The 19,122-nt window shown below is 35.8% G+C and overlaps 1 protein-coding gene across 1 annotated transcript in view; it reads right to left on the bottom strand.

The window, feature by feature from the left end:
• Positions 1–19,122, bottom strand: part of LOC145692895 (calcium/calmodulin-dependent protein kinase kinase 1-like) — a 1,130,736-nt gene that overhangs the window by 682,365 nt on the left and 429,249 nt on the right. The gene's annotated exons all lie outside the window — the stretch shown is intronic.

Genomic DNA, 19,122 nt, shown 5'->3' with positions numbered 1-19,122 from the left:
AACTAAAACAAATAGGAGGATGCCCGTCCAGACTAGGGATGTAAAATACCTGGGTATTTATTTCAGCGGGTAAATACCCTGGGTAAATACCCGGGTATTTACCCAAAATGGGTATTTTAGTGGGTATTTTATGTTTCAATTAACCATAAATGGATTTTATCGTTGTCAATGAAAAATATAATGGTAAGTTGTATCACCTGCGACAGGAATACTAAATAACCACTTAACTAATAATTTTTTCTAGTAATTAAAGAATGACTTTGATATTTATTAAGTAACAAAATACGGATTTCCTAGCTACTCACCATCATTTTTTTCTACGTATACTAGATTTCTTTCTATTACCCTTCGCGGAAAATAATTGTCCATTCTACCCCATGAACTTTTACCTTAGTGTGCCCCTATCAGCTAGGCGGTAGAATTCGATAGTGGACCAAACCAACACGAAAATATAAAATTTATGATAGAACATAACGATGACTAACAAAAGTGAAGTCAGTTGTCACCAAACCAATCACTATTATTAAGTATTCTGCCTACCAGCAGCTCCTGGTATTAATGACACGGAATTTAGGTTCTTCCTTAGGTTCGTGTCTGATATAACTGTTTTATCCATTTTTCTCAATCTGGTGCATCTTTTTTTATCTTCCAATACCTTCTTCAGTTTTTCAAATCATCCATGATCACACTAACTAAACTATTTAAATAACAATAGGATCTCTATTACACCTTTTCTTTTGGTTTGCCAAATATATTAATGGCGAAAAATTATTAATAATTACTTTCCTATTTTGAGGATCTAAAGTTTGCAACAATTTTATTATGCATATATATTTTTAACATTACCTTAAAAAAATGAATAGTAGAGATGAAAAACAACTTTTTGATAATTAAGAAAACTGAACTGATAGGCCTATTCCAGATACAGCTGGTTACTTTCTTCACGCAAAATAATGTTATTTTTGGTATTTTATCTATAGGCAATTAGCTGTACTGAATTGTTAATTATGCAAAGAATTATACCAATGAGTTACTTAACTTTTACTCCTGGTTTACTGAAGTAATAAATTTAATCGGTTTAAGAAATTACATTGTAACAACTAAATTGTTGATATAGTTATATCAAAATAAAGAAACTCGGCTGTAGTAAATAATAACCTAGAAAATACTTAGAAACTAAACAAATTACACATTTACCCAATTTGCTATTCTGTAGACGTAATTGTATGATTACGAAAGTTGCAGAATAATCAAAGTAACTAAAAATGAATTGGTCGATCAAATTATTTACTAAATATGACGTTGAGAGAAAATTATCCATAAAATGAGGAATAACAGTTTGTAAAACACTTAAATAACGAATTCCTGATTTTTCGAGTGTTTACTAAATGGGGTTTAACACTAATACTAATGCTTTGTGAAAGCATTTTATTGGAATAGCATATTTAAAATATTAATGTGATGAACAACGTTAAGCTGTATAGTAACTCAGTGAAGGTAATATTTATACTTTAATTTATTCAGTATAGAGCAGCAATTAACCTCTACCATATTTGGAACACTGTAAAACGAACACAAATTTTACCGTCCCACTCAGAATCAACTCTAAGATCAGAGTCAGAATCATCACACAATTCGGAATCATCGCAGACTTTACATTTAAAGTCACCCTAAGGTTAAACAAATAGGGTTTATATACGATTTCTATGTATACAACCTAACCACCTAACCTAAGGCTTGAAGTCATACTATGATTTCTTCATTTTTTAGGTCTTAGTGAAACGAATCTAAATTAAAAAGCCGTTCACACCTTGGTGAAGAAAGGGCATAGGTGGGTAAGATAGTAAATTGGCCCCAAATCAATCTTTAGACGACAAGTGAGTCCCCTTGTAGGTACCCCCAGGAGACATTAATCTTTTATGCTTCAACTCTGATTTTTTCATGAGCAATGACGTAAAATCGGAAAAGTGATGTGAATTATTTCTCAAGATTGGCTTGATCGATGTTTTAAAACTTAGATATATGTATAGGTATACACGAGGGCTTCGTCTGAAAAATGTACAGCTAACCCTCACAATTTCCTTCTTTCAAGAAATTCGATTCAATGTTTTGATTTCTTTACCTATGAAGTTCTTTGAGAAAAGATATGTTTTAAATATCGCATTAACCCTAGAATAACATATAATATCCACAATTGTACCGCGGGTGCGCCATGGTCAAAACTGTCTGCAAACCTGCACCGAACCTGAACAGGGTCAATTCATTATTATTTTGCAGTTTTACTCATGAATGAATAAAAAATTACACTCGAAAGACACCAAAATCGCTGAGACTCCATTTGGTGGCCTGTGGCACTCCCATCCCCATTTTGGGTCAAAGTGAAACTTGATATTGGTGTCTATTTCGTATGAATCTAACATCCTGCGCATGAATATAAGGTTCAGGTTGCCATTAGGTCCCCGTAAGTACCCCATTTGATGATACCTGAAGATTCACTGTGAGCTGTCATATAATAAAAAAAAAAAAAAAATGTTATCTACCAGGTATACTTATAGTGCCCAATCGAGGTAAAAGCACCTCAGCTGGGAAAGAATAAACATAAACAACAATACTCAGTGTAATGTAATGTAATCTTTGTTGTGGTGTCCGTGGTGGTATAGAACCGTTTGCATTACATTTTCTTATATTTCTTGGATGAAATATTTATTTCATTCAAGTCTCAATTTCATTCAAAGGCTTTGTTAAATTATATTTTTGTTGATGGTTGTTCTTTTCCCAGGCGTTATCACATCGATTGGACACTGCCCTGTAAATATATGTAACATTATTTTATATATATGCATGCATTACCAACGGGGAGAGAGGTTCGTGAACCCATTCCTATTTGTAGGGTTCTGAAAGGTAAACCAATAGCCACTGAGAAAGAAATGCAATTGAATTCGGTTCTTAACATTCCTTCTGACAATGCTGAATTTTTTGTTCGGGCCGAAAAGCAATTGGTTGTGGGTTCCACGAACACCCCCTTGGTACCGTAAGGGTTAATATCCACCTTACTAAATTAAGCTATACTAAACTGTTTGCAGCTTACGTTTGTGATTGCATCCATGCGGTTCACAGATGGTGACAAAGAACCCAATTATTTACTTGAATGAGGACTAGTAGAATTCTTTACTGAATGCACATGAACCCAGCGATAGAGGTGCAGGGCTTTTTTTTTTTTTTTTTTTTTTTTGACACTGAAACATTAGGAATGTCTATTTCTAATAATTCAGCTGTTTCTTTCGCAGGTGGTGTACTTGCAACGGTATTCGAAAAAGTACTTCAAGCCGTTTCACATGAGCTGGGCACTTAAAACACTTTTTCAAATAATTTGTCATTTTATTGACATTCGCATGTTTATATTCTTTACTACAGAACTTGCAAACACCACCTTTGTTTTTCGCTTTAAAGAATGCCATGCATGACCCTTCTTCCCCATGTTACATTTCTAGTCCTTCAAACACTGTTGAAAAAACAGTGAAAGAATATAGTTTAGACATAAACTCATGCAATCCCATTTTGCAGAAGTCAGAGCACAGTACAAGACTAGTATTGAAGGCAAAGACCAACTGCAACGATTATCTTTCCTTTTTGATATTCAAACCAGTGTTGTGGTGTTGCCAGGTCTTGTACTCCTGCAATAGTACAAAGTACTGAAAAAATCTCTATAAAACTAAGGGATTATGCATTTTAGTGTAAAATATCCGTAGTGTAATACTTGTAACAATTTCAGTAATTAATAAAATACAGAAAAAAGTCACCGTATGGTTAATTATTCTTAAAATTTCATAATAATTGAGTTTTCGTAAAATACCCATTTTTTGGGTAGGTAAATACAAAAAGGGTAAATACCCAGGTAAATACCCATTTTTTATTTACCTACCCACTGGGTATTTACCCGACTCACATCTCTAGTCCAGACTGATAGACCCTTGTTTTTAATTTCTGAGTTTCTATTCTAGTTTTTAGCTTTACTCCAATCATTGTTGCTTTAACTTTTCAAAGGTTAGTTCTTCACATATCCCACATATGCTTCCATATCTGTTACTCTCACTTCTGGTGTGTGGGGCCTCTGGTTCAATTTCAGCCCGCGTCAACTAAACTTCGTCGTAGACAAACTCCATGTACGTGTGTTTTCTCGGAGATCTCCCGTTCCCTCCCATTTTCTTCACTTCAGCACTTCATTCCATAATTATATTCCTTAGCCTTTCAGGATAATCGTCGGACATTAAACTAGAAATTTCAATTCGTATCTGCTATACCCAGTGGCGTATTTGGGGGGCGGGCTTCGGGCTTAAGCCCCTCCGAAATCTTACTATAGTAAAGTAAATAAATTATCTTGCAGAATTTTCACATTTCCAGGCAAAGTCTCCCCCTCGAAAGTTAAAAACGTCCCCCCGAAACAAAATCGTAAATACGCGACTGGCTATGCCATATTCTTCATAGTTTCTTGTGAAGTTGTCTCAGATTATGTGAATTTTCTGCTCAAATTAAAAAAAAAGTTCTCGTCAATCCACATGATCTTTCTTTCTAGCGAAGCACCATATTTCCTACGTAAATCCTCCTTATCTATCTCTTTTAGATAGATATTAAAGAATAATGGTGAGAGAAACAAACCAGAGGAATTCTTATTCCAATTACATTTTCCTTGGAAATTTCTTCCTTTCTGTTGGTTCATAGATCTGTAAAAGTTTTCGATCCTTGCACTCAAACTTCACTTTCCATCGACATTTCCAAATCAAACGCTTGATTAAGCAACACTACATACAATTTCTTGTCGTTTTTAATAAACCTTTCAAGAATTACTCTTGAAGTCCTTATATAATATTATATCCTACACGTGGTTTATATTTGTAAATACCAACGCATGCTTCTTGTTTTTCTGATATTTTCGGCAGCCTTATAACTCTGAAATGACGGATTTATGCACAAAAGTTGGTCTATACCTTTTGTCTTATCTTCGAGTAAGGAATCATCTCCCAAACGTTGTTGGTATTGTTTTGAAACAACCTGCAGATTAGACGGTCTATTCCTACTGCCACTGAATTCCTCAAAATATTTTTTTTCTATCTTTCTAAAATTCATTCCGCTCGTTATTCTTGTCATCTTAATTTTCTATTGTCATCGATTTCCTCTTTCTTATCTCCATATACGTATACACACTACAAATTACAGTATCTTTGTTATAGTAAGATTATAAATTAGAAACCAAAACAATAATAATGTTCTCTGAAAACTGTCTTTCATTAAAGCCTGTTTTCTGCACTCCTCTATGGTTTGGGGGCACGGTGAGTCAGTGGAAAAGCGCTCACCTCTTATTCGATTCCGAATCGTGTGAATTTTTACTAGACTACATCTTGAGTGTCGGTTTTCTCGGGGTTTTTCGTTTCCTCCCATATTTTCACTCCACCAATTATTTCATAATCACTCTCATTAATCATCAGACCTCTTTAGACTAAAGAGCGTAATAGTGTAACGTAAAACCAGAAATGTCATTTTAAGACGTTATGCAACCGGAAAGAAAAGTTTTGAAGAGCGGGTTGTGTAAAGTCTAAGGCGCATATTCAATGTATCTATATCATTATATTTACTATATAAAAGTCTTTGAATATGGTAGGAAAGATATGCAACCTGAAAGAATATTAGCAATAACACGTCATAAAACACCTCAGGCACATATTGAATCACCTTTAGCCATATCCATGTCTACCTATTCGAACTGTCAACGCAAAATCTTTTACCAGATCTGTAATAAGGGAATTTGTAGACAGATTTTGCCACGTAATATTATACAGAGAAATTTGTATTGGCCACCACCGATTCTATTGGAAAGAGGTCAACTTGGACTGGTTGCCAACTTACAGAAATCGAATATATTTTGAAGTAAACAACTACTGTAGATCGTAATAAGCACTTCTAATGCAGCTACCAATTAATGTGTGTTATTATCTTGTTCTACAGTATTAATGGATTTGGGAGGAGGCATATCTTGTCATGGCTGGTCATATCTTATATGTACGTGATATTTTCAATTCTTACTCTTAACCTATCATTCCTTACATCTCTCGCAAGTATCCCATACAGATCTATTCTTCTGAACTACAAGAGAATAAAACAGGTCACGGTCCTGGCCCAGTTGCGCGTCTACATACAATAAATGTGACTGAAACATGTATTCAAACTTGATCAGACACACCACAAATATATTACAAATAAACCTGAAGATTTTTAAAGCAAATAATAGTTGGAAACCTTTTTAAAATCTACGTGAAAAGCAAAATCTTTGATAAATGAAGAAACAAAAGGGAAGAGTTAACTTCTTTTGAGCAAAATAAGTTTTTTGTTGTCTGTTCTTTTTTTTTTTTTTTTTTTTTGTATTATTACTTGTTTCAAAACCAACACAATACGAGAGTGTTCAAAAAATCAGACAGCAAAAAGCAATATCTGAAAGTCAGGAACATGTATTTTAGAGAAAAACTAAAAATGAAAAGTTTTGCTAAGTGAAAAATCTTCTACTTATTTATACTATTTCAAAAAGAAAGAAAATTCTAACCAAGAATTTTTTTTCGTATTTTTTTAAAAGATCTCTAGATATCCTAACTTGAAAATGATAAATAAATAATATATGATAAGCTTTTGAAGCGAAAGAAAATGATTTCAGAAGAAAGTTCTTTGTCACTTTCTTTTTCTGGAAATAAGAATAAATCTTTCTTTATATGAAATTTTATCTTCTATGGATCACAATTTCGTGGTCTTCTTTTAAGTGAGCACAATGCAAGCAACAACATAGTTTCAACATCATAAAAATGTCATTTTAACGTCTCTATAACGTGGAGAGACAAAAAAAAAAAAAAAAAAAAAAACTTTTCGTTCTCATTGGACTTCCCTGAAAATCCAATTACGAGGACACTCCGGGATCCATACCCGGCGCCTACACTATGTAACATTTTTCCTGTATAGGGGTACGTAGAGCTTTGAAATTATACTTTGGAATTGTTTTTTACTACCGGGTTGTATTATAAATCTATTATAAAGGTAGGAATAGAGTTTTTTATTAACCAGACGGTTTTGGGAAAGATCTTGCGGTAGCGAACTACGTGAGGAGGTGTAGAACGCTCGTCGCTCTGCTGCAAGCAGAGAGGTGGTAGGTTCCGACAAGGCTCTACTGCAAGCCATGCCGGGTTGTGATTAGGGCTTTTTTGTTGCTCTACAGAAGTAGAAACATTTTTTTTTTTTTTTTTTTTTTTTTTTTTTTTTTTTTTTTTTTTTACAAGGTTCCACTAAGTCAGGAGGAGAAGGAAACCGTTAGCTTCATTGCAAGCTAAGTCTTTGGGTTAGGGTAGATACTTTCTAGGCTTCACTACAAGCCCGCAAAGGAAATTTAACCTGTCAAAACTGATGGATGTCCATAAAATCTTTTCAGTTAAATAGGCGATCTGAGAAGCGATGACACAGTTCTTCTCTCGTCGTTATGTGATTATAGATGTCGCTGATGTCTCCGTTGTCTGCAACTTGTAGTATTCCAACATAAGGTCGCGCCAAGTGAACTTTGTGGTGGACAAACACCGTGTGCGTGGGTTTCCTCGAGATTCTCCCGTTCCTTCATTTTTCCAACGTTAAGGTGTAGTACTCCATCGTAAGGTGTACGTGGTGCTTGTTTATAAACAAAAACATGTGTAAAATTTTGTAAGCACAAGTACATGGTACATTACAATATATACTCAATATGTATATCTTATGAATTCAACCAAACAAAATAAAGTGGCCCCACGTAGAGTAGTCGCTAACGATCTCGCTTTCGGTGCGAGCGATCCCGGCTTCGATTCCTGATAGGGGCATTCGTCGAAATAGTGTGAAAAGCTTTTTCAGGCAAGCCATCCTGAATGAGGTTTTCCTGTGTTTTCCTCATTCACACCAGGCAAATGACGGGGTGGTCACTAACTTACAGGTCCCAAGCCCCTTCCTTTCTTCCCCAATCCTTTCTTCCTTCCCTTTGCTCGAATAGTGTGCTCGCCGAGGGACGTTATTCCTTATACGTGACGGACTAAATGGCCATAGATGCCGAAAGCCCAGAAATCTAATTTCTAAATTGCAAACTAAATAAACATCAAATGAAGGACAATTTTATTATGACTATGCGTAAGTTTTAACTAGTATATTAGTTCTTTCTCAATTTTGCCGTGATGATAACTGTATGTTTCTCGATCGGTAATTGGTTTATAGATTCAGCAGGACCGTATTAAGACCATCAGAGATCCTAAGCGCTTAAAAGACTTTGGGACTTTGGTCCCCTTAATATATGTGTGTGTGTGTGTGTGTGTGTGTGTGTGTGTGTACGTAATTCAAAATATAAACAATGAAAAACCATAATATAAAAAGTTATTTACCGAAAATGAAAAATATTGTTTATTTTTGTATACTTCTACTTTACTTACATTTGAAAAGTATTATCTCTCTTTTTCTTCTTTTATTGAAAATATTCTGATCAGATCTTTAATCCTACTATTTCCGGAACGATTCGTTTAAAAAAAAAAATCTTTCAGTGGGATGAAAGGATCGAATAGGGCTGAAAGGAGCCAAAATGACTTTGGCGAAATCAAAAGACATATTCACTCAGAACTATAAAAAGATTGATTCACTCGGTATAGTTGACGGATTGAGTCACGATTCCGTTGACGGAACCAAACAACAAATAAATGATTCAATTAATGAATTAATATGGGTACAAGCGGACAAAAATAATAATACTTCAGAATTGGAGACGTTGTATGACGAAGAAGCATACAATTAACCTATTGCCTATGTCTCGAAACAATTTTGTCTTTCTTCTTTGTCTCTGGGCCCCTTGTTGGAATATAACTAACATGGTCGAAACATGACACCGTTACTTATTCTTGATTCTCCTGCCCAAAAAAAAAAAAAAAAAACAGCTTTGTAATAGCTTCTCAGTTGATAAAACTGGATTGACTAGTTTTAGCTGAAAGGTGAAATCGTATTGGAGAACCATGTGGGAACTCGGAATTATTCAATTCATTGGAACCAAAGGATTCGATTCAGAAGAAAGATCGAACTCTTGTTCGAAGGAATCAAATAGAAAAATAAAAAAAATTGGAATCATGCCGGGACTTAACGAAAGCAAAAGATTCGATCTGAAGGAACGAATCCTTCTTTGGGATGGACTAAAAGGAATCAAATCCGAAAAAAAGAACCAAAGTGCCCATCACTACTCTAATAAAACAAGAAGTGGTATATATGGCTTATATCACTTTCAGTTCCAACATTCAATTCACATGATTTGGAAGTCCACAATAGCTTTACAGTGTGAAACGAACTTCATTTGTTTTCTTCTATCCTAAATGCTTCATTTGCCATTCTTTCCTTTACAGTCTAGATCAGTGGTCGCCAAACTTATGAAACTTCTGAGCTACCGTGCTGTTTTTAGATCCTGCTGTGAGCTACCAACCAAAAGAAATACCAATCTTTATTTTAAAAATCTTAAAGTTGTGTATTACCTATAAACTTTCATTTCTAGTAAATATGGAATCAAACTATTCAAGTTAGCAAATGTCTAATATACACACGAAAAACCGTGTTGCCACGTTTGGCCTAACCCTCGTTTCGCCTAACCAATTATCTGACACTTTTGTGACAGATAAATGATAAGATTTGTGTCCACCATTTTAGGCGAAAAATGGATCCTCGTTTGGCCTAATCCTCGTTACGCCTAAAATGACGGACAATAAGAAAAAATCGTGGAAATTCAACTAGAGGGAAAGTATATAAGAGAAAATTCCCTAGTATATAAAAATTAAGAAATGCAAAATATATAGATTAATATTATATTAACTATTTTCGAGGAGTTAGGATTACCAAAACTCCTTTATGCATTTACTAGGACCATGGATATATACGAATATATATGAGTAAGTGAATAGCAAAACCCGCTAAATTCACATTTTAAAATTTGTGACAAATCGACAAAAACTGTTTAAACACGTCATAATTGTAAAATAACATTAGAAACTAGAGAACATTAAAAAATTAAGAATAATGTGAGTGTTGGTCTGTCGAAAGCTGTATAATCACACTAGTCTGTGAATTGCGTTATTGAAGAAAATAGTTTGGATTTAACAGGTTTTGTGAATGTAAATGGAAATAACAGCTTTTGCATCTGGACGAGCGGCCATTTTTGTTGAGGCTCAAGATACAAAACCTATCAAAAAGAAAGGGAGTCAGAGTCAGAAATCAGTATTATGCCTACTAAAATATAGGAGGGGGGATGTATTATCAACTATACATTGCACAAGATTGGCACAAATGAATATGGATACACAAATGCTCCATTAATTTTGTTCTAAATTGAAAACAATGGATCCAAATGTGCAAAAAATTGAATTATGTAACCTCCTCTCCATCATCATCTACTAAATGGAAATCCATATCGTCGTCGTCCTCTGGTGCATCACCATTTTCTCGGTTTTCTATTCCTCAAAAACCTCTTTGTAAAACGTGAGCTTTGAGCTGCTTTCAATCGTCAAACCCTTCGTAACTACAAGCGGAGTTAATTATACTTATCCGTATACATTTCTAAACTGAATTACTATATTTTGGAAGAGTTTGTAACCTTTTATGGACTAACATAGGATGAATATTAATTTGCCAATTATCCCAATATATGAATTTGAAATATAGCAAAACAAAATGTGCAAATGTTGAGTTTGAGCAAAACAGTGGCAGAAAGAGAATCAGAAATGGTAAATAAGTGGCAAATTTTTTTAACATGTTGTACCAGAAACATGTTATAATTTTTAATGATAATTGACACGAGACATTTTAAGAAAGAGGTTCTGCTGAAGCTGAAGAGACCGTTTAGAGAAGAAACTAATCCAATGATGTTCTGTTCAAAGTAAAGAGTTACCCTGAAATACAAAACAAACGACTTTTAACCATAGATAGTCCACTCACCTTGTCTTTTTGGCTACATTTCGTTTCCAGTTTTTCATGTGTCTTGTACGTTTTCTAGACAATTTTGGTGTTGTCTGATAACAAAATTATGATCCTCGCTGCTTAGAGTATCGTTTTCTTTTGATTTTGCGTGCATTTGTCTAGTAATTATTAAAGAAAAGCAAATAAGCACAGAAAAGTTACACGAACAGTTAGGTTAAACCGTATAGTGTGTCCATTTTCAGTCCAGGATGCGCGGTGGCTCAGTAGTAGAGCGTTCACCTCCGGTGCTTGGGGTCCCTGGCTCGATCCCAGCTCGCGCCATTTGGACTTTGTGGTGGACAAACACCGTGCTTGTGGGTTTTCTCGGGGTTTTCCCGTTTCCTCCCACTTTCTTCATTCCACCATTTCAATCATTTCTCATCATCACCGTCTTCTTTAGCCTAACCGGCATAACCGTGGGTCGTAATACTAAAGATTTCATTTTCTTTTCTTTTTTCTTTTTTTCAATTTTCAGTCCAAAAATTAAAAAAAAAATGGAAGCACACACTTCAAATTCTGCCAAATAAAATTTCGAATGATTTACGAAGAGTTACAGTAAATATTCAGATTACTAAACTAATCCTATGCAGTACGAAACCTCAAATTGTTTGAAATATGGAATTAACCGGGTTTGATTCTGCTTTTCTCATTAGGTTATTTGCAGGTTTGGGATTTAACAGTTTATGAAACTGAATATGGAAGAGGGATTTAACTGGTTTTGCATCTGTATTTCTCAGTTCTTCACATAGTAGGGAATATTTTTTTCGAAAAATTTCCCTCCAGTTTTATCTCCAGGATTTTTTTTATAGTCCACCATTTTAGGCAAAACGAGGATTAGGCCAAACGAGTATCCTTATTTCGCCTAAAATGGCGGACATAAAGCTTATCTTTTATCTGTCATAAAAGTGCCAGATAATTGGTTAGGCGAAACGAGGATTAGGCCAAACGATGCAAGATCCGAAAAACATAACGTGCACAACCTCACGCATATGCAATCAACTGTGAGATGAGGGAGACAGTGGGAGTTATGCGGGAGAAACAAGCAGTTATTGTCGTCAGTGCCCCCTGTCGTTAGCGTCAGGTCAGTAGAAGAATCAAGATTAGCCTACCAGAGCGTTAACGTGATCTACCGAAAATGTCCCCGCGAGCTATTAGTAGCTCGCAAACGACAGTTTGGCCATCACTGGTCTAGTGGTTCACTGATAAAAAAAAAACAGCTCCCCCCCCAAAAAAAAGGACTAAGCATTAGTTTCCTGCTCTAGTTTCCCTCCTACAGCTTCTTATCACCATTTCTTTTGTTCCCATGTAATAAATAAGATTTAGATACACAGATAAGCAGAAACAAAAGAAAATCTAAGAGAAATAAATCGGAAAGAAACTCCAAGTAGAAACAGCAAAAAGATATTAGAGAAACGAAATATTGCTTCAATCGATCCAACTGCAAATTGTTAAGAACAATGACCACACAGAATTAAATTTCCTTCTTTCACGAACAACTAAATAATTCAGAACAGATTGGCGCTCAAGTGTAAACTATATATATATATACAGACGGACTCAAAATAGCGTTCAATGAACTTTTTTAACATGGAAAGATGACTTGTCCTAATTTATTTCTCATGTTTTTAAAAAAATTGATTGAACCCAGAAGCGTAAGTTTTCCCTACTTTTTTTTTTTTTCAATTTCACGGAGTAATTCGCGTAAAATTTTTCACTGAATATATTCTGCCTGTTTTGACACTGTATGAATCGGAAGAAGTGACTAGCACTAGCAAAATCAGACATTCATCATCTGCACACTACACAATTTAGCATGCTAAGATATAAGTTAGAAATCATCCGCAAAGATAGGAAAGGAAATCACAAGGATCAGATTAGGATTTAGGATGTAGATTTCTGGGCTTTCGGCATCTAAGGCCATTTAGCCCGTCACGATTTGAGGGATGACGTCCCTCGGCGAGCACACAATCCGGGGAAAGGAGAGGAAGAAAGGATTGGGGATTGTAGGAAGCGGCCTGGGACCTATAAGTTAGGTACCACCCCGGCATTTTCGCGTGGTGTGAATTAGGAAAACCTCATGCAGGATGGCTGGCCTGAAAAACCGTGGTACACTTTTTCGACCGAGTGACCCCACCAGGAATTGAACCCGGGACCGCTCGCACCGAAGGCGAGAGCGTTAGCGATTGCGCTACCACAAGGATCAGAAAAATAAAAAGGAGTGATGGGATATTATCATGAAAATAAAAGCATGGATGTGGAAGTGAGCTGGATATACGTATTACAAGGACGAAAGATGATCGATGAACAGAAGCATTGTAGACTGGATAAAAAGGGACAAGAAGTGACCTAGGAAATGTCGTCATACAAATCGGTTGACGAAATAATAATAATAATAAATAAAAAAAAAGCTGATAAGCACACTGTAAAAATTACATGGTCACATTTACTGACCGGTTACCGCCCAATCTGGCTGCCAACCGGTTACTCTAAAATTTACGGTATTACTGTAAAATTTATGGTTATAGGCCATAAAAAGACCGTATTTATGCCACGTTACCACAACTTTAACAATAATACCGTAAATTTTACGGTAATCGGTTGGCAGCCAGAATTGACGGTAATCGATCAGTAAATGTGATCGTAATTGTTTGCAGTGTAGCATGGAAAAAAGGCCGAATTCGTTAACATAGTCAATCTGTTACCATCTTCACGGGTAACGGTGACTTTAACTGTGGCTATCCATATCCCGCATCCCGTAAATTTATGAGTAAATGTATTTCGTGTGATCTTCTTTACTGTCTCAACCAAACTATTTATTTCCTGTTAAAATATGGTTATATATATATATATATATATATATATATATATATATATATATATATATATATATATATATATATGTGTGTGTGTGTGTGTGTGTGTGTGTGTGTGTGTGTGTGTGTGATCGCGTCTTGCACAATCTTTCCTTGAAAAAATGCTTGTATACTAGAGATTGGTGCTCTAAACTATGGTGGGCTACGGTAGCTCAGTGGTAGAGCGTTCACCTCTGGTAAATGGGTTCCATGGTTGAATCCCAGCTCGCGCTAAGTAAGCTTTGTGATGGACAAACACCGTGTGTGTCAGTTTTCCCGGGGTTCTACCGTTTCCTCCCACTTTCTTCATTCCACTATTGCATTCATTTCTCATCATCACTGTCTCCTTTAGCCTAACCGGCATAACTATGGGTCATGAAACTTTTACATTTCATTTTATTTTCATTTTCTAAACTATGCTCTATATGAAATACATTCAATATGTGTCTATCTGTTAATTAACATGTTTAATTACACGTGCTGTGTACTTTAATGTTTGCCTCATTCTCACTTGTTGAATGTTTGCTTAGATCAAACATTTTGACCAATAAATTAACAGATAGACGCTGGGGATATATAGGTTTCATTGCGGCAGATCCTGCGGCAAAGATTGCCTTTGAAGTAGTGGCGCACCTCGCTGAAACAGTTGAAAGATTTCAACATTTCTTTTCTCTCCGCCTCCCCACCCGCACACACAACTATCAAGGGAGTCCAAAATATAAAAAACAGTGCCACGTGAACTCTACGTAAAAGACTTTGATTTGTGTAGCGTAATATTTTCTCAATACTGAAACCAAGGTAGTGGTAGATTTATACTACTTCCTTTGAAATCTTTAAGTTTTATGATGTCCCACGGTTATGCCGACTAGGCTAAAGGAGACGGTGATGATGAGAAATAAACGAAATAGTGGGATGAAGAAAGTGGTAGGAAAGGAAAAACCCCGAGAAAATTCAGACACATGGTGTTTGTCCACCAGGAAGCTCATTATGCGCGAGCTGAGATCGAACCAAGGACCTCAAGCACCAGAGGTGAACGTTCTACGACCGAGCCACTGCGGCCCGATATTTTCTCAATATTGAAACCAAAGTGTAACTTAGTAGTATATTTCTACTACCTCTGATTTTAGTAAAGATATTAGAGTAACAATGGAACATGTTCTTGGTACGAATAACTGATTCCAAATAAATCCTTCTCGCTATCTATCACGGACTTCACTCTTTAAAAAAAAAAATCTATAGTAATCAACGTTAAAATCGAAAACGGTTGATTTCTGCCATTTTCAGATTGAATAGAGGGTTAGGAGAGAAGATGGCAACCACTCCTAGAATGCTAAGTCGATTAAGCACTTCTCCCTATATCTTATTGTTTTACCTCTATGTAGAACAATATTAAAACCGGAAACTGGTGAAATTAAAATATCGTTAATTTTACAGTAATTATGTGATATCTTCAAATATATGAAAGATAATCGAGAACTGGAACAAGAACTCCCTAGACAATATTACTTTACATGAGATACCGTTATCATGACTCACTTATCTGCTTCCGATTTCCACCCATTTAGAAAATCGGCATTTATTTTCGCGTTTATAGATAAATGGCTGCAAACGGAAAGCTACTAGGTGACTCGTGATAACTGTACCTCATGCAAAATAATATTGTCAAAGGTGTTCTTCTTGCACATATCAATTATCTTTTATCTATTTGAAGATATCACATAGTTACTATAAAATTAGCTTTATTTTAATTTCGCAGTGATTACGCCTCTTAATCGATTGCACTAAGCCACTTGTAGCCAGGGGCGGATCGAGGGGGGGCGATCGGGGCGATCTCCCCCCTCCAAAGAGGAAACTTTCTTATTTTATATATATATATATATATATATATATATATATATATATATATATATATATATATATATATATAACCCATCCCAAAGTTTGGAGCCCTTGAAAGTAGCAGCATGACAACCCACCGCCCCCCCCCCCAGAAGTCGGTCCTGGATCCGCCCCTGCTTGTAGCTATCTATTATCGCTTTTCTTCTATACTGATCAACGTCAAAACCGGAAATTGTTGATATCTACCACTTCCGGTTTCAATATTATTTCCATCGACGAACTCGATTTCTAGGTTTTGATTCTCTTCATCCTATTAAAAAATAATAATAATGAATAGGGGAACGTGGCTACACGGAAGAGTGCTTGCCTTTGGGGCGTGTAGTCCTTGGTTCGATTCCCGGTTGACAACATCGTGTCCTTGATTATTTCTAGGGGTACTCCTACTTTGTCCCACATTCCTATTATACCAAAAATATTTTCATCATCATTCGCTTGCTTCAATCATGTGTTAGCCCTTAAAAAAAATATTATAATTTAAAAACTATGTCTAAACAACTTCATTCTTTTCAGAAATTGTGGTGACTTGCCGAATCAATTACATTGTTTTGAGTAAGGCCAAATTGTTTTCTCGGTATAACTTCCTGACATCTCTAATATTTACGAAAGACAGCATGCTAAATCCACCTGTTGACAGGATATGGAAGTAATACATAAACAAAGACAATTATAATTCTGTCTGTTCCTGGAATTAATTAATATCACAGCAAGAGAAGAAAAGTAACTCAGCGGGTGCAGAAACATAAAAGATAAAATTTCATAAAAGCACAACTTGAACAAGAAATAACAAAAACAATGAGCATTTGAAAAAAAATAAAATAAAATAACACCTACAAAACACAATCAAAACCTAAAATTGCTCAACGCTCTAATTAAAATTTCTTTGAACACTTCATGCAGAGACATTTGTCGATATATCTCCAGGAATTCTTCCTACGCGGTAGGAGTTCTGAACAGCGGAAACGTTAGTAATACGCATTGTAATAACAAAAACAGAACAAAAAGTAATAATGCCGTGTACACCTGAAACCAAGACAAAATTTACATACACGAGAGAATGAGAAACATGATATCGAAGCAGTTGGATATAACAATTTATTTTAGCTATAACGAATTGCCGCCGCATATTCAAGACCATTATATCTGATAAATGCTAGTGTCATTTACTCTACGAAATTGCTGTTTCCCCATCCTGTGAGGGTTTAGTTTCCTGATGGGTTATGAAGAGCAGGAGGTACAAGCAAGGAGACTTGCCGTTCATTGATAAAAATATTGTGTTCAACTGAATCAAAGTCTCAATTTACTAAACCAATTAAACGATTTAGCAGAATCACGAGCAGCAAGCAGCAGAGAAACGAGTACCCCACGTGAAAGAGTTTGGTTTGTATGGAGATATTTTCTCAATTGTATTGAAACCTAATCAGTGATAGAACCTTTTTATTTCAAGTGTCCCCTCAGTAAAACATATTTCGACCCGAACTCCGACTCTCTTACGGAGAAAACCTTCCCTTTGCTTTGAATGGCATTGGCCTTGTTGCCAATTTGTAAATTCAGTCGTTTGGTCTTGGCGAGTGAGGCTACCTATTCTCTTTCCAGCCTTAGTAAAAAGTAGATGTAAACAAACCCACATGACTACCAGTCGGTCGATGACCAGTGATTGGTTGTTGTTCTCACTGCACTAGTATCCTACCGTAATATAATCCCTAGTAAAATAATAATTTTAAATAAAGATTTGTGAATTTATCCTGCATTTTATGATAAGAATAGCAAAATATATAATATTTAACAACAGATGTAGCTTTATTTCAACATTACCTGTACTTGGACATATAGTATTTACTACGCATACGTACCGTAAAACGGGGCTACTTTGACATTTAGGGTTACTTTGACATACAGTGGGGCTACTTTGACAGATGAGCAATTCGTGCTTCCTATGAGAATTGTTGCATATACTTTCATAGATAAAGTTGATATGGTGTCCACGGTGCGAATTGCCGGAGGGGATGAGGGATTTCTCCCATTGTATTTCTACCCCCTCTCAATATCCTTCCTGTCCCCCAATATATAATATAAGGACTTCTAGACCCGCCACTGTTTATTCCCCCCAAAAATGAATAATCTAATTCGCACTCTGACGATATAGAGAGTGGATTCAATGTGTCCTGTACAAAAAATGGGTGTATGGGTTTTGTAATGGTGAATCAAAAAATCCTCAACATGCTTGTTACGACTGTGATGTTGACGACTAAGGTTTTTCTTTCCATTGTTACATGTAAAGATAACATACCGATACATATGTAATTATGTTAAAAGTAAAGTAAAGTAAAAAAATAAAGTAGAGTAAAAAATAAAGTAACAATGTAAGGTAAAGCACCGTGTATGTTCAAAGTAAAAGATGTTAAAAGTAAAGCTTTAGAAAAACTTGTATAGTGGTGTATAATGATGTGCCACAACAAAATAAAGATTTCGTGCTTATCAAGTATACAGCATACCGTACTTTACACATGACCAAAACAGTGTTTTATACTCTTTACATAAATTCCATGTCAAAATAACTCCATACGTTGAGTAACTTTGACCTTATGCAGTAAATACATAAGATGTCAAAGTAGCCCCACCCCCGGGGCTACTTTGACCGGTATTTCTTAATTTCTTCCCGCCAAAACTTACTTGTAGAAACTTAGGTTTAGTAATAAATGTGATAGCCTAGATACCTATTGTTATGATGAGAATAGTATCATTCATTGGTTGCAGAAAGTGTCCCGTGTACACATCTAAACTAGTCCAAAACCTGTCAAAGTAGCCCCGTTTTACGTATGCGTTCGCGCGCCGACCCCGCTCATTTCAAATTGCAGAATGCAGAGTTTTTTATTGCGACGCGACGATGAGTGACAATAATCCATCTTCGTCTCGTATTTTAAAACACAAAAGAGGACAACAGGAATAGAGCCAATCTCGTTTATGTAACGATTTGAGGAAATACATATTTCCAACATAGCAATAGTCAGTGTCAGTGCGTTAATTGTTTACCAACCAACCGTAGCCTTACACCAGAAATTATGCGATGACAGTAAGCTAGCACACGATCTTGCTGTTCACGTCTCACGCTGCTTAAGCACGTGTGAGTCTCGGAGCAATACATTTCGCTTTGTTTACGTCTACTTTGTACTAAGGCTGGAAAGACTTTAGAATAGCTAACAAGACAGTGCACAGCGAAGCCCGTGAAATAATTCGATTTGGTAACCTTGTCCGCATCCAACTACTGAAAGATCTCGACCAAAGCAACTTGTCCCTCCGCCTTCGAGGGAGGTACGACAGCAGCGCCAGCAGAGGTACACTTGAAATA

This window comes from Thermobia domestica, chromosome 8 (assembly GCF_964235325.1).
Source record: "Thermobia domestica chromosome 8, izTheDome1.hap1.1, whole genome shotgun sequence".
In the NCBI taxonomy this organism is placed as follows: domain Eukaryota; kingdom Metazoa; phylum Arthropoda; class Insecta; order Zygentoma; family Lepismatidae; genus Thermobia; species Thermobia domestica.
The sequence above is the reverse complement of the archived record's forward strand: the minus strand, read 5'-3'. Positions and strand labels throughout refer to the sequence as shown.